This window comes from Oryctolagus cuniculus, chromosome 5 (genome assembly GCF_051225735.1).
Source record: "Oryctolagus cuniculus isolate XC-2025 breed Fujian yellow rabbit chromosome 5, ASM5122573v1, whole genome shotgun sequence".
Taxonomy (NCBI): Eukaryota; Metazoa; Chordata; class Mammalia; order Lagomorpha; family Leporidae; genus Oryctolagus; species Oryctolagus cuniculus.
This window is the reverse complement of record NC_142871.1, coordinates 11,322,171-11,346,225: the sequence shown is the minus strand read 5'-3', so window position 1 is coordinate 11,346,225 and position 24,055 is coordinate 11,322,171. Positions and strand designations below refer to the sequence as shown.

Sequence of the window (24,055 nt, the reverse complement as noted above, 5' to 3'; positions counted from 1 at the left end):
TGTTATACTCTCTTGATTACTGCAGATTTGCCGTAAGTAAAAGTTGCATAGTGTCAGCCCTCCAACTGTTTTCAATATCGAACAGGCTATTCTGGATCATTTACCTCTCTGTATAAACTTTAGAATGAGTTTATCAATACCCATAAGATAATTTGCTGGGATTTTGATTAAGATTGCCCGAATCTATAGATCAAATAGAGAAGAACTGACATATTGATAATACTGAGTCTTCTTATCCATGGACATAGACTATCTCTTTATTTATTTAGTTCTTTTACTTCTTTCATCAGCATTTTTAAATTATTTACTTACCTGTTTTTATTTATGTATTTTAAAGGTAGAAATAAATCTTGACCCACTTATTCACTCTCCAAATGCCCCCAGCAGCCACAGCAAGACTAGGCCAAAATCAGGAGCCAGGAACTCAGTCTGAGTCTCCCATATGTGTGGCAGGGACCCAAGTACTTGAGTCATCACCTGCTGCCTCCCAAGGTGTGCATTAGCAGAAAGCTAGAACCAGAGATGGAGCGGGGATCTAAACTCAGGCATTCCAATTTGGAATGTGGGTATCCCAATGGCGCCTTCACTGCTGTCTAATGTCCACCCCTCACCACATTCATAGTTTTTTCTTATCTAGATCTTGCATGTAGTTTATGAAATATATATGTGTTTCTTTTTTGGAGTAATAAAATAAATAGTATTGCTTTTAATTTTAAATTCTACTTGTTTTTGCTGGTAAATAGGTAATTAATTGGCTCTGTACAATAATGTAACCTCATCTCCTGCAATCTTGCAATAATGTTATTATTTATTGGAGATTTCTCTGTTAATTCTTTTGGATTTTTTTTCCAAAGACAATCACGTGATGTGCAAACAAGGACAGTTGATTTCTTCTTTCCCAATCTATATTCCTTTTTATTTTCTTTACTGTGTGATTATATTAGCTAAGAGGTAGAGTGAAAAATTCGTAGTGATAGGGGACACTCTTGCCTTGTTTCTGATCTTGTCAAAAAAGTTTTGACTCTCTCTCTCTCTCTCTCTCTCTCACACACACACACACACACACACACACATGTATATTGCAAGGTGTGGAAAGGAAGAAACAAACTCCACCCAGAAATCTCATGGATGGTTACCTTCCTAGGAATAGAGCACAATGTTCAATGGATAGCTCTATGAATTGTCTCTCTGTGTGATGAGATCAACTGTGTTCACCCAAATATATATTTGGTTTCTAACCTCTAGAACCTCCGAATGTGATTATTTGGAATTGAGTCACTAAGGTTGTAGTTAGTTGAGATGAGGTCACCCTAGATTAGGATGGGCCTTTGGTCCACTATGATTGCTCTCCTAATCAGTCGAGAAGAGACACAGAGACAGACACAGCAAGAAAGTCATGCAGAGATGGAGGCACTGATTGCCCTGATGCAGCCACAAGTCAAAGAACAGAACGCCAGGGGTTGCCAGAAGCTGCCAAAGGCAGGAAGAGGCAAGAAAGAATTGTACTCAAGGACCTTCCAAGGCCCTGTTAACACCTGAAATTCAGACTGCTGGCCCTCAACAACTGTGAAAGAATAAGGTTCTGTTGTTTTAAGTTACTCGGTTTGTGGTACTTTGTTATGGCAACACTAGGAAACTCATACATCCTATATGAATGCATTTTTTAAATTTGTGGAAAATGAAATTCAAAGTTAACTTGATTTTGGTGAAAATAATTTTGAAATTTGTGTAAGAAAGGGAGGGTTGGAGTGTAGGCAGGAGGGAGAGTACGGTCCTGGGAAGTATCACCATGATCCTAGATCTGTATATATGAAATACATGAAATCTGTTCACCTTATATAAACAAAAATAAATACATAAAAATAAAAACAAAATATTTTTTCACTTACTTGAGAGACAGAGAAAGAAAAAGAGGGCTCCCATTTGCTGGATCACTGCCCAAATGCTTGCAACGGCAGGGCAGGACCAGGGCTGGACATAGGAGCCGGGAACATGAACCCAGTCTCCCACATGAGTGGCAGACACCCAATCACTTGGACCATCACCTGCTGCCTCTGAGAGTCTGCTTCGGCAGGAAGCAGGAGTCGGCAGCCAAAACCAAGTTTTGAACCCAGGCACTCCATGTGGATGCCAGACTCTCCATTACTAGCCTAACACCTACTCCTCTCATCGTTTAACACTTCCAATGAACTTTTTGAATGCTCCCTGATAGGTAAACCCCCAGGATCTTTGGGAGTTTCTTCTATGATGCACAAAACTTAATCTCTCCTCTGCAACCTAGCTTCACTCAGGAGCACAAAGGCAGCAGCTTTGCAGTAGTAATTCTTCCTGCCTTCTGAAGGGTTGCACAGGCATCACTAACGCCTACTTATGTTCTCCTTTGTAATCAACGCAAGCCTAGATCCTTTGGCTTTTCTGTATCACCAAGTTCCCCGAATCCCTGAATCAGTTTCATTGCTTTGGCTTCACTTTCTCCACTGCTACAGTATCCTTTTCACACCGAAGTGATAAGAATTGAAAATGATATTCTAAATGAGACTCTGCTAGTCCTTTTATATAATGGTGGAATAATTCTCTTTGACTCAAATTCAATATGCTCCATTCACACTTCTCAAAGCTGTTGGTACATTTTTGTATTGCTTTATCATTGTGATTTCAAGTACTCGCTATTGTCACACAGAATCCACAGACAGCTGGAGGTTTAGAGGTTATAACCCATTTGCTTTTGCTGCTCACTTCATCATGCCACTATTGTCTGAATCGAACACTAATAGCATGTATTTAATATGTGCTTCATTCGATATTAAAAATTTCCCATAGCAATTAGGTCAGGTACATAAAGTGGATGCCCCTTTCAATTTAAGTTTAGGACAAAAACAGAAATTGACATTTATTGAACATCAACAATGCCCAACACTTTATATACCTGATTTCCAAAACCCCATGAGGATTATTATTATATGAATTATATTATATGAATTATTTCCATTTCATGGATATGGACTCAGAAAAGGAAAATAACTTGACCCAAAGCCACTGTGAGTAAGGATCACACCAAGGACTCAACTCTAAGTCAGCATGACGCTTAGGGCCACACTCTTCCTCTGAGCTGCACTGCCAGCCAGCATACAGGAGGCAACATTCTTCTCTTCAGCTTGGGAGAAGACAGGAGGGAACATGAATGCCAATGCAGAGAGGTGGTGCACTGTGTCAGGAAGAGCACTGTGCTGGGATGACGGAACCCTGGGTGGTAGAATAGTCCCTTCTCCTAAGCTGCTCTGAGCTCGAAGCTTAGAGACATCATAAACTGGGTTTCATTGACCCATGACCATGTGATTCTGAGCAAGTCATTTACCCTTTCTGGGCTCCAGATTTGTCGTCTGTAAAGTGAGGCACTTGGAAGAGGCAATCTCTTAGTGCCCCGTGGGCTTTCACCCTGATTATCTGCAAACCGAGAGCTCCAGGCGTGAGTCCATCCCTTTGTGACTTTCCATCCTGTGTACTTTGTGGGCTCCATGGTCATCATGCTTAGCACCGATTATCTTCCATTTCACATTGTTTTCTTTTCATTTCATTTTCATAGACGTCCTGCTTTTCCCCAGAGTGAAGGACATTCAGGAAAACAAGGAACGGAAAGCTCAACTTCTACCTCTCAAATTCCCACGTGGGCGGGGCCAAGCCACACTTGTACCGCTGTGTCAGCGACGGAAGGACACTGGGGAGGGACCATCGGTCCAATTCCTGCAGCTCAGCTTCTCACCCCTGACCAAGCACGGCCGTTTCCATGGTAACTGCTACTCTGTGCTCCATGGAGGCCACGGGTCACCACTGCAGACGCCACCAGCAGCAGACACACACTCTTCTCCCCTCCCAGCCTGCTCTGACTCAGCACCACCATCCACACGCCCCAGCAACAGACCGCCGAAAGCAATTAGATAGTGTGAGATCATGAGTGGGTCAGAGGGGTGCACTTCTGGCCCCGGATCTTTGTCATACCTGTAATAAACATTTCACTCACAGTGGACATCTCATCCAGATGATGGAAGAGACCCATGGATGGTCTCCACACCCGTATAGCAACAATATGTGTCCCAAAGACATGCTCGGGCTGACTTGCCCCAATTGGTAGAGTTGGAAACATACCAGGGGATTCCAATTCAATCCCATCAAGGTGGCATGTGCCAATGCCATCTCACTACTCCAAGTGATCAATTTCAGTTCACAATTGATCATAATGAAAGGACTAAGAGTCAAAGGGAGCACATAAACAAGTCTAGTATCTGCTAACACCAACCGATAGAATAAATAAAGGGGAGAGTGATCCAACATGGGAAGTGAGATACTCAGCAGACTCATAGAATGGCGGATGTCCTAAATAGCACTCTGGCCTCAGAATCAGCCCTAAAGGCACTCGGATCTGGCTGAAAAGCCCATGAGAGTATTTCAGGCATGGAAAGCCAAGACACTCTGGCAAAAAGATCTCTGTGAGTGAGATCCCAGTGGAAAGAACAGGTCTTCAAAGAGGGAGGTGCCTTTCTCTGAAGGGAGGAGAGAACCTCCACTTTGACTATGACCGTGTCTAAACAAGATAAGAGTCGGAGAACCCAAGGGGCTTCCATAGCCTTGGAAACTCATAACTGGTGCATAGGGAGATTACTGATGCCATAAACAGGAGTGTCAATTGGTAAAGTCAACAACAGGAGTCACTGTGCACTTACTCCTCATGTAGGATCTCTGTCCTTAACGTGCTGTACACTGAGGCTTAATGCTATAACGAGTACTCAAACAGTATATTTCACTTTGTGCTTCTATGGGGGTGCAAACGACTGAAATCTTTACTTAATGTACACTAAACTGATCTTCTCTAAAAAAAAAAAAAAAAAAAAAAAAAAAAAGAAAGAAATTTTCAATTCCCAACTTGACTCTCACTGGGATTAAACATGACAATAGGTCTGATCTGATTTCATCATCATTTTAAAAAAATCATCTATTATTTTTCACTTTATGTTTCTGTGTGGGAGCAAACTGTTGAAATACTTACTTAAGGTATACTAAGCTGATCTTCTGTATATTAAGATAATCGAAAATGAATCTTGATGTGAATGGAAGGGGAGAGGGAGTGGGAAAGGGGAGGGTTGTTGGTGGGAGGGACGGTATGGGGGGGGAAGCCATTGTAACACATGAGTCGTACTTTGGAAATTTATATTCATTAAATAAAAGATAAAAAAAAAATAAAGCAAATGGGAGGATGAAAAAAAAAAAAAAAAAACTTGATTTAGGCATTCTACAATATACAAATATACATATTTCACAACATGTTGTATATAACAAACATTTACAATTTTCATTTGTTAATAAAAATGTTTAAAAATAAAAAAAAAAAAAAAAAAAAAAAAAAAACAATATGTGTCCCAAAGAGATAATAATCAAATGTCAACATTTCCTCATTGAGCTTTGAATTAAAAATTATCCCCTTTGCAGACTGAAGATGAAAGTCTAACCTTGGCAGACCCTGCCATTGCCTTCAGTGTACACACAACTCTCCTGGAGATTTTGTTTAAAATGCAAATCCCAGTTCCAGGAGCTGGAGCAGTGCCTGAGAACCTGAATTTGTCACACCCTCTCAGTGAGGCTGAGGCCACTGGTCCAGGCTACCCCAAGCTTTGAGCAGCAAAGCCTTCAATCACTCTCGCTCCTACTACACATAAAGCTGACCCTGCCCAGGCACTGCCATTTATCATTTCAATAAGGAATCAGAGTAAATATTAGCTGGTTCAAAGCACACATTTCTACAGGGCACAGACTACATCTGCTTAGAAAAAGATAATAGCTACAATTTATGAGGGCCTGCTTTTCCCCACACACAGGCATGCACGTGCGTGCGCGCGCACACACATATGCCACACAATAGCCTTTGCGATGTAGTTGTTGCTTAATCAAAAACTGCAAACGGGGGAACTGAGGCTCGGACCGGCTGTGCGACTTGCCCAAAGTCGCACTGTCAGCACATGGTGGAGCCAGAATTTAAACCGGCCTGTCTTCCTCCAAACTCCCTGCTCCTTCTCTGCACATCCGCACTACGTGCAGCGGCACACAGAAGGAGTCTGGGTCACACTGCTTCCCAAGAGCACTGACCTTGTCATAAGTCTCTGTGTCCTTCAATTACCACTGCTTTGGGGGAAGACACTTAGAAAACCCCAAGCAGGAAAATCTCTGCTCACTTCTGGTCAGCCCCATGACAATTATCACGGGGACTGGGATTTGCATTCATTGACCATGATTTATTAACTGTTTCCCATGTATAAATTGCAGGGAGACTAGAAAAGGCAAAAGCTGGAGGATTTTTTTCCTCCTTCATTCTAACTTCTGTGCCTGATTTTTAATCCCTCCTTCTTATCAGAGCTTCAAGTAGGATCAAGGTGTCTGCCCTGTCCAGACTGGATTCTGCCGTGACCAGCTTCTGTCATGCCTTGTCACAGGCTGAGAGGGCTGCAGTCAGAGCTGATTTCAGAGGTGTTACCAGAGGGGACTAACGTTCTAGGGCAGAGTAGGGGGATAGCAAGTGTCTACACAGGCTGATCAGACCCGCAACACAAAGTCCAGTCTCTGGAAGGAGACATCTGGCTCAGACCTGAACTCCAGTGCATCCTAGAAGTACACATAAAGCCACAATGATCTCATCTCCCAGCATCGGGGGTTTATTTTTCTGTCTCTCATCTTCATGTTGGGATTATTAACACACACTGCAACCGCGCTGCTTCCCTTCCCTCTGTGACTGCACGGGGCACAGTTGTAAAGTGGGAAATTCAGGGTGCGTCAAGGAGCAGAAGAACAGGAGGTGACACAGGGCTGAGGCAGAAATTTTCTCTGGTCCTTCTTAGAAGAGCAAGCTGAGCACTGGGAAAGGTCAAAGAGGGGGATACAGCAGGCAAGTACTCAGCAGTCACATGACCAAAAGCAGAGTGAACAACCAGGACGCAGAATGAGGAAGCAAAGACTGAGCCCCTGGATCCAACAGCTGAGATTCTTCCTGGAAGGAAGAAAACCAATCAATCAATCAATCAATCAATCTCATTCTCTGCTTCCCTACCTTCCGACCTTTACCTTATTTTCTCTTACAGCTGTATTACATGATCTCCTTTTAAAAATCCCAACCTGTTATGGTTCCTGTTGATTTTCTTTCTTTCTTTCTTGACAGGCAGAGTTAGACAGTGAGAGAGAGAGAGACAGAGAGAAAGGTCTTCCTTCCATTGGTTCACCCCACAAATGGCTGCTACGGCCAGCACTGATCCGAAGCCAGGAGCCAGGCGCCTCCTCCTGGTCTCCCGTGTGGGTGCAGGGCACAAGCATTTGGGCCATCTTCCATTGCCTTCCCAGGCCACAGCAGAGAGCTGGATTGGAAGAGGAGCAACCGGGACAGAATCCGGTGCCCCAACCGGGACTAGAACCCAGGGTGCCAGCACCACAGGCAGAGGATTAGCCAAGTGAGCTGCAGCGCCAGCCGGTTCCTGTTGATTTTCAAAGGGCATAGGATTCTTGCTGGGTCCCTAACTCTTCCCAAAGGCCCTCAGATAAACTCCCCAGTGTTCAATCTTCACCTGTGAATCCCTGGACACTGTGAAATTTTTATTCCACACACTCTCTTATAGAAAACACATGCGTGACATACAGTTTGTATCAAATGGATTCTGTCTAAATAAACACAGAAAGAGAAGGTTTTTCTTCATCATGGTACAGATGATGAGCAGTAACAGTGACCCCTCTGTTAGACAATGACACACACTTTCAAATGGACACCACAGCTCCATTTCTCCCAGCTCCATTTCCCAGTCACTTTTATAACTGGGTCAACCTGTGAGAGAATTCCAGATGATGGAATGTGGATAGAATGATGGGTGCCAATCGAGATCTGGCCCATGGAAACCTCCCACACAACCTTCTACTCGGCAAAGTGACCTGAAGCCACAAGATGACAGAGGCACCCAAAGGAAGCAACCTAGATTGCTGATTGGACGCTCAAGGTATCCACCTGACCCCCAGCAATCAACTTCTGCAAGTATTACGTTAAACCCTGGGGTACACAGGTATTTGTTATAACAACTGGTAGGTTTATTTTTACCCAAACAGAAATATAAGTCTTGATTAATGTTCACCAAGGACTGATGTCAGTTCCTTCCACCTACAGTCCTGCCCAGTTTCAGGCACTAGGGATCTTTGGAGTTCACAGAGATTTAGTTCATCAGCCCCACGTCAGCTATTTAGGAGTAAGATCTTTTATACCAGGCTTACTCCTCAGACACTAACAAATGACTGATGGCAAGGATGACCTTTCATCTCCTGGTCCCAAGCAGTACCAAATTTCTTGGATTCCTCATTGGGCTGTCCCTTGCATCCCAACATAGAGTTTCAGATCACAAAAACCAACTTGAGCTTTGCAGCAAGTGTATGCCTATTAACAGAAAGCAGAGGAGGGAAGGAAAATTGCATCGTAAGGCACATTCTATCCTTGTTATTTCTAAGCTTCACAATGCATTTCTATTTGTTTTTGTTTGTTTTGGTGGGGGGTGGGAGTAGGATCTGGTGTCTAAGACAAATCTTCAACCACTCCCTCACTCTACCACAGGCTTCTAATCCTACATGCCAGTGTTTCCCCGTATTCTCAAGAGCAGGAATCCCAAACTTTACAGTGCAGAGTAGTCCAACAGGAATCATTGAGAGCTGCATTTCTAACATGCTCCCTGGCAATAATGATGAAATAAACCTGAATGTTTCAAATATGTGGAGCAAGGCTCTCACAGGGTGGGGAAACCGTTTTTCTACCAATGATCATTTGGATATTTACAGCACCATTCACAGGCCAAACAAAATTATCAATGTAAAAAACTTGACTGCTATAGATTTATTGATAAATTGCCCTGGTAGAACCAAACCAAATGATTATGGCCCGTGGCCAGGACTGAAAAGCACTGGTGTAGATCAAATGCGTGGACAGAAGCAATCACTGGAGAAGGAACGCATGAGTGCTGCCCTCCGAGAAGCAGCAAAGGAAGAAGGGAAACGCTCTCCACACACAGGGCTGCAGCCATGACGGGTGTGTGTGTATAAATACTCTGATTCAACTTCGTCTATTTGCCTACCTTTTCCAACTGTTCGTTGGTTACCTGAATGCCAATATTTGTGCATAGGCTCTAGGAGTTTACAGTCAATAAAGTATCCCACCTGCAGACTTAAACAGCGCTATTATCTGGCCGAAAGTTGGCATGATTGCTTCTGTATTGCAAAACGATGTTATCTGGGGTTTTCTCATTCTATCAGGCTGAGGGAGAAAAGAGAGCTCAGAAAACTCAGAGCAGGTTAACAAGCCCAGCTGAGGAAATCTGTTTGAGGGTTCTGAGCATTCACTGCCCACTGTCAGCCTTTGCCTAATACACGGGTTCACCTCTGACAATTTTTAGCAATATATGTATCTTATAGTGAATATTTAAGGCTTTCTATTTTTGAAATACTTTGAGCTACTGTATTACCTATTTAGCACATCAACCAGGTGGAAGTTAGTAAAATATTCAGTTTTTAAAGAGGAAATATTGGGCACTAAAAACAGTACAGTACTAAAAACAGATTTTCAAAAAAAACCATGGAAAATGAAATTGAAAGATAAGTTTATTTTGGTACAGAAAAAATTTGAAATCCATGTACATGAAGGGTCGCCAACAAGTCTGTGGACAAGGCCTATTATGCAAAACTTAGGATGGATCTCACAGTATTTTTGCCCTAAATAAGCTTGTCTTTAAGTCCATTTTCCCACAGACCTTTTGAAGCACCCGTGTACATTAAGAAGAAGGATCAGGGCAGTAGTCACTTGGCTTAGCAGTGCAGCCACTGCTTGGGACACCCACATCCCATGTCAGAGTGCCTGGGTTCAAGTCCCGGCTCTGCCTCGTCTCCAGCTCCCTACTCAGGCACACCAAAGGAAGCAGCAGGCAACGGCTCAAGCACTTGGCGGGCCCTGCCACTTACATGGTGTTCCTGGACTGAGTTCCTAGATCCTGGTTTCAGCCTGGTTCAGCCTTGGCTACTGCAGGCATTTGGAGACTGAACCAGTGGGTAAGATTGAGCTCGCGCTCTCTCTCTCTCTGCTTTCAAATAAATACAATTACATTAACAATTAAAAACAAAACATCAGGGAACAATTTGATCACTCCAGACAACAAAACTAAAAACAAAGCCGGAGTAATTAAAATGATGTACAATTTTTTTTGTAATTCATGGGTAGGTTACCCCTATTGTTTTCAGTATTTACCCCTATCATTTTCCTATTTATTTGTATTCCAATTTCCTGACTGAAATATGTTATAAATATGAATATTATTCATATTGATTTTTGTTCAGATTTCCTGACTGAATTTCCAGCCAGCTCATTCTTCACATGTGAGAACACTAGGAGGCTGGTCATAGATGTTCAAGTTCACGTTATTCTTTGTCCATGGACTCAGTGCCAAGGGGGGAAAAGCAGTTCCAGGAACCAGAAGTCCCTTTTCAATACCATGACCACGCTGATGAAGTCTTGGTGTTGGGAGAATAGGAAATGCATACTTTGATGAATTCTCTTTAGAGTTTGAATATAATTAGTTCCAAGTCATGTTAGTGTAACCAACATTTGTGAGCACTTTCCTCAAATCAATTCCTCTTTCCCACCAGCATCGTGATCATTTCCCATGGAGTGATAACCCCGTGCAGCGCGACCCTGCCAAGTCTGCCAAGGAGCCACATGAGACACATTTGCAGCAGGCGGTCAGGACTACGGTGAGGGAGAAAGGCTGTAACTAGGCCTACAATTACCACTTTGTCAACCAGGAAGAAAGCAGTGAGTGTCTTCAGAAAGTTCATGGAAGGCCAGCGCCGCGGCTCACTAGGCTAATCCTCTGCCTTGCTGCGCTGGCACACCGGGTTCTAGTCCCGGTCGGGGCGCCAGATTCTGTCCCGGTTGCCCCTCTTCCAGGCCAGCTCTCTGCTGTGGCCAGGGAGTGCAGTGGAGGATGGCCCAAGTCCTTGGGCCCTGCACCCCATGGGAGACCAGGAGAAGCACCTGGCTCCCGCCTTCGGATCAGCGTGGTGCGCCGGCCACAGCGCGCCGGCCACGGCGGCCATTGGAGGGTGAACCAACAGCAAAGGAAGACCTTTCTCTCTGTCTCTCTCTCTCACTGTCCACTCTGCCTGTCAAGAAAAAGAAAGAAAGAAAGAAAGAAAGAAAGAAAGAAAGAAAGAAAGAAAGAAAGAAAAGAAAAGAAAAGAAAAGAAAAGAAAAGAAAAGAAAAGAAAAGAAAAGAAAAGAAAAGAAAAGAAAAGAAAAGAAAAGAAAAGAAAAGAAAAGAAAAGAAAAGAAAAGAAAAGAAAAGAAAAGTTCATGGAAAACATGGATGATGAAAAACCTACGCATGGGTTTCAAAAAGTTTTCACCAGAAAATTCTCCATGAACTTTTCAAAGGACCCTCATCAAAGAATGGTTTCAAAATTCGCTGATGGGGTAGGAATTTTTTAGTCTAGCAGTCAAAATGTCAGTTAAGACGCCTGCCTCCCGTAACAGAACGCTCGGGTGCTGTACCCAGCTCTGCTCCCGGTTCCAGCTTCCTGCTATTGCAGACCCTGGGAGGCAACGGTGATGGCTCAAGTGACTGGGTTTCTTTCACTTACACAGGAGGCTCGGCTTGAGTGTCTGGTTCCTAATTTCAGACCCCTCGCCCAGCTCAGCCCAGAGCCTTACAGGCTTTTGGGGGGAGTGAACTAATAAATGCGAGTCCTGTCTCCATTTCTCTTTTCCCTCCATAAACAAATTGAAATTAAGTTAGATTAAAAAACAAAAATTCACCAACAGTGAATGCAAAGTTTTTAAGATATCTACTACCTGGTGGGATTTTTAAAAGTTTTTTTTTCTTTAAAATTTTTTCTTTTTTTTAACTTTTATTTAATGACTATAAATTTCCAAAGTACAGCTTATGGATTACAATGGCTTCCCCCCCATAACGTCCCTCCCACCTGCAACCCTCCCCTTTCCCTCTCCCTCCCTTCTTCCATTCACATCAAGATTCATTTTCAATTCTCTTTATATACAGAAGATCAGTTTAGCATATATTAAGTAAAGATTTCAACAGTTTGCACCCACATAGAAACACAAAGTGAAAAATACTGTTTGAGTATTAGTTATAGCATTAAATCACAATGTACAGCACATTCCGGACAGAGATCCTACATGAGGAGTAAGTGCACAGTGACTCCTGTTGTTGACTTAACAAATTGACACTCTTGTTTATGGCATCAGTAATCACCCTAGGCTCTTGTCATGAGTTGCCAAGGCTATGGAAGCCTTTTGAGTTCACCGACTCTGATCATATTTAGACAAGGTCATAGTCAAAGTGGAAGTTCTCTCCTCCCTTCAGAGAAAGGTACCTCCTTCTTTGATGACCTGTTCTTTTCACTGGGATCTCACTCACAGAGATCTTTCATTTAGGTTTTTTTTTTTTTTTTCCCCCAGAGTGTCTTGGCTTTCCACGCCTGAAATACTCTCATGGGCATTTCAGCTGGATCCGCATGCCTTAAGGGCTGATTATGAGGCCAGAGTGCTGTTAGGACGTTTGCCATTCTATGGGTCTGCTGTGTATCTCACTTCCCATGTTGGATCGTTCTCTCCGTTTTTTATTCTATCATCTAGTATTTGCAGACATTCGTCTTGTTTATGTGCTCCCTTTGGCTCTTAGTCCTATCATTATGATCAATTGTGAACAGAAATTGATCTGTTTTTAAGTGACATTTAAGAATTATACACATTTGTAGGCTGCCATGTGATATTTCAATACATGCACACACAGTGTAATATCTAAGCAGGGTAAACATATCTCTCTCCTCAAACATCTCACACTCAGTACGGTGAATGCATTCAGCATCCTTTCTTTTAGGTAGAGAGAGATGGAGGTTTTTGTCTTTATCCGTAGCCACCCCTTTGGTAGGATTTCTGGTCTGTTCCAGTCCTGCTCTCAATTCTACCTGGGTGCTTCATAAAGTTCATGCAAACTGGAACTAAAAATTTCAGTTCAAAGCATTTTTAAATGTGTGCGTAGTCTTTTTCATAGTAAACATTTTCACTGAACTTGTTGAAGTTCCCTTGGATCTGGTGCAACCCTCAGAGGAAGGAGGTCATCAAACTGAAATTTCAGAATCGCCGTCAGAGGAAACATCTGTTTCAAAATGCTGCTCTGGGGTGGGGGCGGGCATTTGACCTAGCAATAAAGACATGTGCATCCCACATTGGAGTGCCTGGGTTCAGTTCCCGGCTCTGGGTCTGGACTGAGCTCCCAGATTCCTAGCTGTTGTGTCTCTTTGGCAATGAATCAAGTCTGTCTGTCTGTCTCTCTCCCCTCCCTCCAATGGAAATAAATAAATAAATAAATTTTTGAAGATTCCTCCTCTCTTCCTGCAGAGTAACTGGGAATGGATATTTTCTGTAATGGGAAATGTCCACACTTGCTGCTGTTTCTTTTTCTGCAGAAGGGACAAGCGGTACTGAAGGACATCTGCACATCAGCACGTATGACGTAGTGCAGCCTGTAATCCCTTCCACTGCTCATGTCCATCTGAACTGTGACAGACCGCAAGCACAGCTAACTCCCAGGGAGGAGTGGGGTTGACACAGGAAGGCCCATGCTAATGGTTTCTAATAACACTGCTCCTCCCGTAAGCCACGACTAACAACATTTATAAGACGAGGAGAAAGAGCATGAATTGGTCCTCAAGCTTTGTTTTCGTTATAATCTTGCTTTAAATGTATCGCTGTTAAACCCAACCCTTGGAAATATTGCTGTCTCCATTGAATTTTATTTCTGCAAATAAGGCCTGAAAAATGCATGGGTATGCAAGTAGCGAGGCTGAATAGATACCCGAGACAGGAGTCTTAGCATCTCTAATTACAGGTTCTATTATTTAGTCAGTAAATAAACCAATTCAAGTCATTTCAACAAACACTTATCAAGATTATACAATATGAAGAGATCCATGATTTTACAAAGCTAAATACACAAATGATGTGAATATTATTTTCTGTTGAGCTAGTTAAAAGCTAGAAGAGATTCTAAAGAACTCAGAAAACATATTTTAAAGGAAAAGAGGGAAAATTTCAGTTCTGGTTGAATGACTGTAACAAATACAGCCAGTTATGCTATAACAAAGCCTAGATATCACCACACTGTGTAAAAATCACACAATGAAACCCACAGAGATTATGGAGAAAATGGGGTTCAAAGTACCACATTCAAAAACTTTATAAGTGATTTGTCTTCAAAAAACACTAGAAAATAAGAACCTAAGAAAACCAGTAGTGCACATGTTAACTGGTTGAGAAATCATATACACCACAGCCATGCATCACCCAACAAGGACACCTTCTGAGCATTGCATAAGGGGGCAATTTCTTCATTGTGTGAAGATCATAGGGTGACTCACACAAACCTAGACAGTGTAGTTCAGTCACTGCGTGTTGCTGACCTGAGATGGGTGAGGCAGCTACCAGGGTAAATACCATACTGACTTACTTTAATATTTTTTAAAGATTTTTATTTATTTATTTTTTTGACAGAGTTGTTAGGTAGGAAGTCAGATATGAGCTTATGTGTGTGTGACAAAGGCCTAAGGAGATATTTGGGTCCAGCATATGCATCTCAAAGTCATCCCAATAACGTTTCAGGGGCAGCCCAGTATTTGCATCCTGCCCTGTTCCTTCTACCCTATAGCCTGCCAGATGGGGGTCCCCGCCCCTTCTGCCAGATAACCTTCTAGATGCAGCCCAGTATCTGCATTTCAAATACCCTGCCCAGATCCTGATCTCCAGGGGATCTTGCTCACCCTTCCTCTAAACCCAGGGTAGCACCAGCTAGGCTTCCTCCTGTCTGATAACTTCTGGGGGAAAACTCAAATAGTATTTACACCCATAAAGTTTTGTTTCAGGAGGAGATGTGTGAAGACTAAGACCCATCTCCTTAAAAACCCCCGACCTCAACTGGACTGCGCGCTCAGTTCTCTGCCTCCATGCTCAGCTGCCCACCCGGCCTGGCCAGGTGTACTCCACTCAACCATGTAATCTCACTCTTCCCCCAGTCTGAGCGACTGGGCGCTCTCTCTCAGGTTCTGTCTGCAGAGGTGCCCATCCGTTCTTATGGATGTCCCTTCCTTAATAAACCTTGCTATTTTACTTTCCACTACTCTCTATCTCACACCTGAATTCTTTCTTGTGCGAAGACAAGAACCCTGCCATTCACCGGTAACAGAGTTACAGACAGTGAGAGAGAGAGAGAGAGAGAGAGAGAGAGAGAGAGGTCTTCCTTCCATTGGTTCACCCTCCAAATGGCTGCCACAGCCGGCGCTGCACCGATTAGAAGCCAGGAACCAGGTGTTTCCTCCTGGTCTCCCATGCCGGTGTAGGGGCCAAGGCACTTGGGCCATCCTCCACTGCCTTCCTGGGCCACAGCAGAGAGTTGGACTGGAAGAGGAGCAACCGGGACTAGAACCAGCACCCATATGGGATGCCGGCGCCGCTGGCGGAGGATTAACCTAGTGCACCCATGGATAGTGGCCACACCCACAGTGGGAGGCTCAGTGTCCCCCTGCAGGGTCAAGTTCCAATGCAGTAAGAATCAAAGCTGGCCTGGGGCCCCAGAGGCTAAGGACCCTCGGCCCCCATTGAGAGAAGCCCCTGTGTGTTTCTGACTTTCACTCCCCAGGGCTTTGTGGTGCACTTCTGATTCAATCACATCATTTCGGGGGGGAGGGGCGCTGAGCACAGATCATCCCCTGCCATCTATCTTCCACTCACCCTTGCCCTCATACAGCCTTGTATGTCAGTCTAACATTGGCCATCTCATGTCTGATGTGTGGCGGACGTGGACATTGGGCACACAAAGCTATCTACGTAGGAATAGGCACCTAATTTCCTGCATCATCCCCTTCACACATGCACATGAGGTCACAGGCTGTGTGGCATATTTTGTGTATGGACTCAGTTCCCAAGAAAGCATTACAACTTTTTGGTGGTGAATGCCTGAGGCACTATGAAGGAATACATCACCTATAGGATCCAAGTTTTCCTGGGTTCTATCAGAAAGAAAAGTCCAACTGACTGCTCGACACACCATGGCCGTGGAATATTCTACACACAGTTCTCTCTCTGCACACGGGTCACCCCAAGGATAGCACACAGCACAGACACCAATTTGACACGGAAATCAATGGCATTCGCCTTGAGATAACGCCACCAATTTCTCTTGCTATGTTTTGGCTTAATTTTGCTTGGCTGTGCATAAATTGTTCTATGGGGTTTAATTCCTACAAAAGAGAAAATAATCCAACCTTCTGCTATAAACGCAGCTACAATTTCATTCCTGTGCCAAGCAGCAGGGAGAGAAATCAAACAGTTGGCCCCTGGTGAATTAATCTATATGCCCCAGTTTCCTAACACTAAGCACAGGCCTCAGACAATAGACTGGGTTTTAACTCTTTCTCGCTCGAGTCTTCATTATCAGCAGTCACAGTGCATTCCTCTCACCCCATTACTCACAAAGAATATCTTTTCCCAGGAAACCTGAGCCAACAGAGCCAGCAAGCAGTGCCTGAGTTAGCCTTAGCTTTAGCAGTAGAGTAAGGGACAGCCATCAGAAGCACACTAGCATACAAAATATTTCTAGAAGAAGAAGAAAAAAAAAACACCCTCAACTGCAGGAGCAGCACACTCCATTGTTTTAAGTGCTGTGTTCACAGGCAGAATCTTTGCCCACCTTGACTTGGAGAGAATGTGTGCTCAGATCAAGGTCCCCTTTTAGAGGGACCAAGGGCCCTGGGTAGGAAGGAAATGCTAAAATGACATCCCAGGTAGGGGCTAAAGTACAGGGGCAGGAGGGTTGAAGACAGAAATTGAGTTGAACGGGAGAAATAGCTCATTCCTGAACACTTCACAAGAACTGAAAATAGTAAACCTCACTTAGTACAAGCTAAAGCCCAGCACCAGTCCACACAGAGATGTTATGAAGAAAACTGGAGGAAGCCATCAAATTAAAGGGAGACAGGAGTCGTCTCACAAAATCCTGATTTTACCGTGGCCCGCCCAGCGGTCAGTTAGGCAGGCAAACGAACAGTTAAAAGCCTCCACTGAACCATAGTCCCCGATCAGTTACACTTAAATGGCTCCTCTCTCGATATAAAGAAGGCTCTTCAATAACCATAGATCTAATTTCTGTTAATTTTATGTAACTCTAACAGAGTCATTAACATTCGTGGAACCCACTGCACATGCAGCCCCTCCCCACCCACTCCCCTCATTTCTCCTACGAGCCTAGCTCTTGAAAATTTAATTATTACCAGTGGAATTCCTGCACTAACTAAAGCCTTTTGCAATCAAATCAATAGTTGATGAAAGAGTGGTCCGAAAAAAGCCATGTTAAATGCATTACCCTCTTCCATTTCCCCATCATCTGTGTGGCTCCTCTCACGGTGTTACAGTTGGAGACCCTCAGAATAGCATCCCTTTCGGGGAGTTAAAATGCCTAAGTGTTATCCAGAGGTGGCTATTATATATTTATAAGGACTCCCTGATATGCCTCTTCTGGATTTATTCAGTGCTCCAAGAATCTGTTTGGCTTATACCAACTACCACGGACTGATCTGCGAAATCAAAGAGGGAATTCTCGAGTGTACAGCTGAGCAGAGAAGGAAATGTTTGTGGGTGTCAGGACCATTACGATGAGAGAGGCCGGCTGTACGCACTGGGTAGATATAGAAATAAGTCCCCTCCCCATCTCTCAGCCTACGCTCCTACCCCCCAGCACTCTGCCCTAATGGAAGAGCCCAAGTGCTGTGCTGTCTCTTTGTGCTTTTCCACCCAGGAAGAGTCTCCAGCACAAAATGACGTGCCTATGGGGAGGAAGAGATGCTATGGCATGGCTGTGTCCTTTGCTGCTCTCCGTGGAGTGGGCTTTGACACCCTAATGAGTTGCCTGTGGTCAAAACCTGAGATGGTTCTATAAAGAAAGCTTTGTCTCTGGGCCGTGCCTGGTGGACCGCGTGGCATTTTGCAATACCCACCGTACCTGAGCATTGTTTCAGCACCTGACACTTGTGTATCTGGTATCCACTCCTCCAGCAGTGGTCCAGGGGAACTGCTGACAGCACAATGCATGACCATACTGGGCACATCGCTGGACTGCTGGAGACTGGTCTGCAGAGGTGAATTTAGATGACGTTTCTGGATAAACAGCCAGAGTTCTCTCCTAAAAGGCTGGCAGGCTGAATGGATAAGGGAAAATCCTAATATATAGGACCAGGTGTGCCAACACAGTTCAGATGTTCTAATCTAAGTGATGGGGAATGCAGGCACACATTGTCTGGAAAATTCCGCCTGCTACTATTTTCTGGCTAAATTGTCCAGATAATTACTTCGCTCTTCCATTTCCCTTTGACTTAAAAATCTATTCATGGGATGAGAACAGGTCATGTGGGGCAGAATGGGCTTGCTTAATTATGTGTAAGGCTCACCTGTCAACAAGCAACTCCCATGTGACTTGTACCACACACCCCGCCCCCACCCCGGGAAGTTTTCTTCAAAACTAAGACTCCAGAAAGATCAGTGGGCATGCAGAGCGGTCCAGGAAGAGCAGGATTCCGTGAGAGACCATTCAGGGCTGTGAGAGCCGAAGGGCCAGGAGCTTGTGAAGCCTCCATGGAAGGGAGAAGCCTGGCAGGTCCCTGGCTTTGTCACATAACACAGGGAGAATGAGATATGCACGCAGTTTGTGCGGCAAACACACGAGGCTGCTCTCAAGCAGCCGTAGCCAGAGTCACCAGCCATCTCAGATCAGGCCCGGCTGCCTCAAGGGTGTTCTCCAGTTGAGGCACTTTGCTTTCAAGCAGGTATAGGTTGGGATTTAATGAAGCAGAGGGAAGGATATGAAAGAAGAACCATGTGATGTGAACGCGCACGTAATTCTTTGAAGAGCGGCTGTAGTTTTGCAAAGAGATATGGAATCAAGATACAAAGCCTCAGGCAGTAGTCCCATTCCGTGGTTAGATTCCAGCCTCTAAAATCAGAAAATTCTGGGGTTTATTTTATTTTTAAAATTAGTTGAGAGAGAGAGAGAGAGAGAGAGAGAGAGAGAGAGAGAGCGTGTGCTTTCATCCATTAGTTCAGTCCCCTGATGCCAAAAACAGCCCCTTGATAAAGAGCCAGGAGTCAGGAATTCAGCCCAGGTGGTCTCCCACTTGAGTAGCAGGGACCCAAACACCTTGGATGTCACCTGTCCCCTCCTGGGGTTTGCACTGTCATGGAGCTGGAATCAGGGGCCAGAGCGAGAACTCAACTCAAGCATGGGATGTGGGCATCCCAACCAGCAAGTTCAAAACCTGTGTCAAGTTCCAGGCTTTAAACTCTAGCCTACCACTAAGTAGGTGCAAATTAGTTAACTTCTCCATGCATCATTTTTCTCCCTAGGAAAATGGGGATATCATAGGCCCTCTCTATTGATATAATTGTTTGTATTACCCTATGTCATGAAGAATAAATGAGACAGAGCTTGGCACATGCAATGTTTAGTAAGTGCCAGTAACACTATTGGTAATATAAGAATTGCTATTAATGTTGTTAAGTGATGTTTGAAGCTAAAAGTCAGTATCTTAGGAGGTCGAGATAGAGGATAAAAGTGAGATTTTTAGAAAATTGGAGTATGCATTTTTCCATTTGCAAATATTGAAAAACCAGAAAAAATATCTATTTCAGATGCAAACGTTCTGGTAAGTCAGAGGAACAAGGAATATTTCTGATATTCTAGGGTCAATTAAGATGTCTATTTCAGATGACACATTCAAATGCTAATCTGCAAACTAGTCCCACTTTCTTTCTTCCATCTTTTTTCTTTTAAAGATTTATTTACTTATTTATTTGAAAGACAGAGTTATAGAGAGAAGTAGAGACACATGGAGAGAGAGGTCTTCCGCTGGTTCAGTCCCCAAATGACCACAATGGCCAGAGCTGGGCTGATCTGAAGCCAAGAGCCAGGAGCTTCTTCCAGGTCTCCCACACAGGTGCAGAGGCCCGAGGACTTGGGCCGTCTTCCACTGCTTTCCCAAGCCATCAGCAGGGAGCTGTATCAGATATGGAGCAGCCGGAACTCAAACTGGATCCCATATAGAATGTCAGGGCTGCAAGCCGGAGCTTTAACTCACTGTGCCACAGCGCCATCCCCTCTTCCTTCCTTTTAAGTGGTCTTTCCATCTCCTTGAACATCGTTTATGTAATACTTGATTAACATAGAATAATGGCACATGTTTCTGGGGTACAACATGACCCTCCAGCACATACATGAGTATACAATGTGTACTCATCAAATCGGGGCAACCAGCATCTCTGTCTCCCCAACACCACCCCACGTTCAGAGTCTTGGAGCTCCTCCACTACAGTCATTCACAAAGTAGGTCACTGAGAACTGTGCTTCTCCCGCTGTGCAGTGGGGGAGCAGAAATCCTCTTCCATCTGACTGTATTTGGGTACCCGTTATCCGACCTCCCTCTATCCCCCTCCACGGCATCTGTCTCAGTCTCTACTAACCACTACTCTACTTTCAAATTGACGCTTTTTTTATTTTAGCTTCTACATTTGAGAAAGGACAAGTGATATTTCTCCCACCATACAAGGGTACTTCAAAAAGTTCATGGAAAGTTCAACTGAAAAATGAGTTTATTTTTGTGCAAAAAAATTTTTAAACCTTGCATATGAGGGGGTCTACAAATAATTCATATAAAATGTCTGAAAAATGAGGCATAGATTTCAATATTTTTGCACCAAAACTAATTTCCATTTTAATTCCATTTTTCATGCACTTATTGAAGAGCTTCTGCATGAGCATCCACTTTTGCACAAGCAGGAACAAACTAAAAAAAAAAAAAAGCTGTATAAAGCAACCTCCCAAGGGGCTACACATCAGTACAACAGTTGCTCTGGCCTCACTGTGTGCACTGAGGGGTCCTCAACATGGCACTATATTAACACAGGGAGAAGAGCACTAGGTCATAAAGATTGGAGGATTCTCCTGCAAAAAGTACAGAAATTATCAATTCTCTTTTGTGCAGTCCAACCTAAACTACAGAACGTGAGATAAAGGTGAATTTCTTTGAAACATAAAAGAACGTAATTGGTAACCCTGTCAGTTGTGAGATATAAATTCACGTAATCTACAAGGGGAGAAAATAAATGATAAATTATCAGTGCCTAACAGGGCACTGAGTACTAAGTAAGTGATCGATTTAGATTGGCAATAAATAGCACCTTCCTATTTGCAATATATATTCCTTGAAAATGTCTCAGGGAAGACAAAGGGCTTGCAATTAATTGCAAGATGTCATTAGCTGCATGCTTTGTCATGATGTAGAAACAATGTTTCAATGCATTGTAGGATGTCATTAGTTGCACCTTTTGTCATGATTTAGAAATAGAAACTTCAATGCCTAATGTGAAATGTCCACATAAGACACAGTTACAGCACACTTCATTCACAAGTTATTTTACATCTCCTGAACTTCTGAACTTCTCCACCCAAGGAAAAATGCAACAACATTTTAAATTCCATCTTGCAGGTGAAGAAGTTGAACCCAAAGAAATTAAGTGGCTGACTCTAGACCATGTGATTTGAAAGGCACAGGGTCAAAGACTTGAGCCCCAGGGCATTCCGAGTCTTGTCCTCTCCTCCTCATCCATTTGCCTCCTAATGTACTCTTCTCTTCTGGAGGCACTGTCTTAGCAGAAGTAAAAGTCAAGGTTGTAAAAATGATAACTCTCCCCATGTAAAAGTGATAACTGTCCCCATAACTGGAGATGCCTGTCCAAGCCAAGAGAACACACAAGGCAAATCTTCAGGAGTTAGGTCACCTGGGCACAATGGCAAACTCGCGAGTGCAGTGGTTCCATCTATTGGTGCTGAAGACGAGTGCGGAATATGAGCCCTTAGGAGCCGAAAATGCCACACAGAGACGTCTGGGATTTATCACAGGAGAAACTGAGAGCCATCATGGGGTTTTTAACTGGAAAATAATATAACTAAATGTGTGTTCCAATAAGAGAAGTCTGGCCGGGATTGGAGCGTGGATTTCCAGGACTAAGAGCACTGCAGAAGAGCTTGGAACAGAAAGACAGAAAGGAACCGCTCTTGGAGAGTGCTGTCTGTCAGAGCTCTTGGCTAGCTTGGCTTGTGCTCTTCCAGAGTGAGGACAATGAATTGCACCACTGGACTGAGCATTATTTGCAGGAACTCGTGTTTTACTTATTTTCATGTTCCTGTTAATTATACATTGCAAAAACTATTCATGGGACTTCCCCTCCCAGACAGTCCAATAGCATCTCAATCTCATCAGAAACAACTGCACCCAAAAACAACTTCTCTTCCCACTTCCTCTTTCCTGGTAAATCCAGTACTACCATCCCAAATATGGCATACATCCTACAAAACTTTCTCTCCCTTGTCCCACCTATTCAACTCACCTCCCTATAACCCCACTGCCTTTTATATCCTTCATGTCTGTCTTCTCTTAACTCGTCATGGTTTGATCTGAATCCCCTAACTGAATCCCTGTCTGCAAACCCACACTTTTAAAAGTCTACTTAAAACTCTTTGTGGTCCTGCTACTGCAAAGACTATTTGGATTCCAAGCTCTTCTACATTGCCCACCTGCAAAGTCCGCCATTAACTAGCCTATCATCACACTTGAGAACCCAAGCATCAGAGATCACCAATGCATGCTGAACCCGCTGTGAGACCACACATCCTCTGCACCTCGTCCTCACCCAAACTCATCACCTGCCTGGGGAGCTCCAATTCATCTCATGCCTACCATCTCCTCTGCTTGAGAAAGCTTCATTCAGTCACCATCAGTCACCAGGTTCCCAAAGCAGAATTCATCTCTCCCACCTTTTGTGAAGCCATCTACCCATTATTTACCTCCACAAGGGGTCTCATCACATTCTGTTAAAGACAATTATTTCCAGACTACTGGAGAGCAGAGATGCAGCCAAATTCCATTCTTTCTTCACCACCCAGTACATAGCACACAGTAGGTACTCTTTAAACATTTACATATTTTGGCGTATACATATTTTTGAAGAATACATGATTAAATGAAAACAATGGGTGAATGTTGGAAGATTTTTCCTTCTCTATCCTCGATTGAGATAATTCAATACATTACTTATAGAATTTGACCACAAACATTTGAGAAACATGTATATACATATATATCAGTAAGAGGGTTTTTAACAGTTATTGAAAATGAAATTAAAAGATATCTGTTTTGGTGCAAAAAATTTTGAAATATGCATGATTTTTTCATAATATACTTTTTTTCATTAAGATTTTTTGAAGACCTCTTATTATATGCATGGATCTCAAAACTTTTTTTGTAACAAAATAAGTGTACCCTTTTTTTTTAAAGCTTTTTAGTCAGTGAAAGAAATGCACAGGAGAGTGAGGATTCTATATAAAGGTGAAAGCAAAGTCTGGAAGTTAAGTTGGGACCCATACCAAGCAGAGAGCAGGCTGAGAGCCACATGCAGCAAGAGTTTGGCTATGAGCAGCTACTGGCAGCTTATCATGGGCAGCAAAGGGAGTGCAGGCGGCCAAAGGCCACACGCCCTGAAGGTGCAGGGTAGCAAAAGGCTAGGGCAGCTAGGGAAATAAAGGAAAAAAATGGGAAAAAAAGGGCCAGGACCACCGTGTTCCAGGCCTTTTATCCACTTCCAAAGGGGAGTAGTTATGTAGCCGGATCGGTAGGTGGGCATACAGGTAGGGTCAGGTAGGGGGATGAGATCACACAGGGACATGGTGAAGGCGTGGTCTTCCAGCTCACATCAATGTTATCCTCTCTGCCTGCCCACATAATTCCCCCCTCAGAGACTCTGTTCCCTTAATCCTAAGGGATGTTGAAGGGCATAGAATTATCATATCTTCTATGGCTGCTTCCTGCTTTTGAGGAGCGTAGCGCA

The 24,055-nt window shown here is 43.7% G+C and overlaps 1 protein-coding gene across 1 annotated transcript in view; it reads right to left on the bottom strand.

Annotated features, from left to right (window-relative positions):
• Nucleotides 1-6,676: 6,676 nt before the first annotated feature.
• LOC149126407 (uncharacterized) overlaps nt 6,677-24,055 on the bottom strand; it is a 342,003-nt gene continuing 324,624 nt past the window's right edge. Inside the window, exon 4 of the mRNA XM_089332520.1 lies at nt 6,677-7,030. The gene's annotated coding sequence lies outside the window, so the exon portion shown is untranslated. The remainder of the gene's footprint in view (nt 7,031-24,055) is intronic.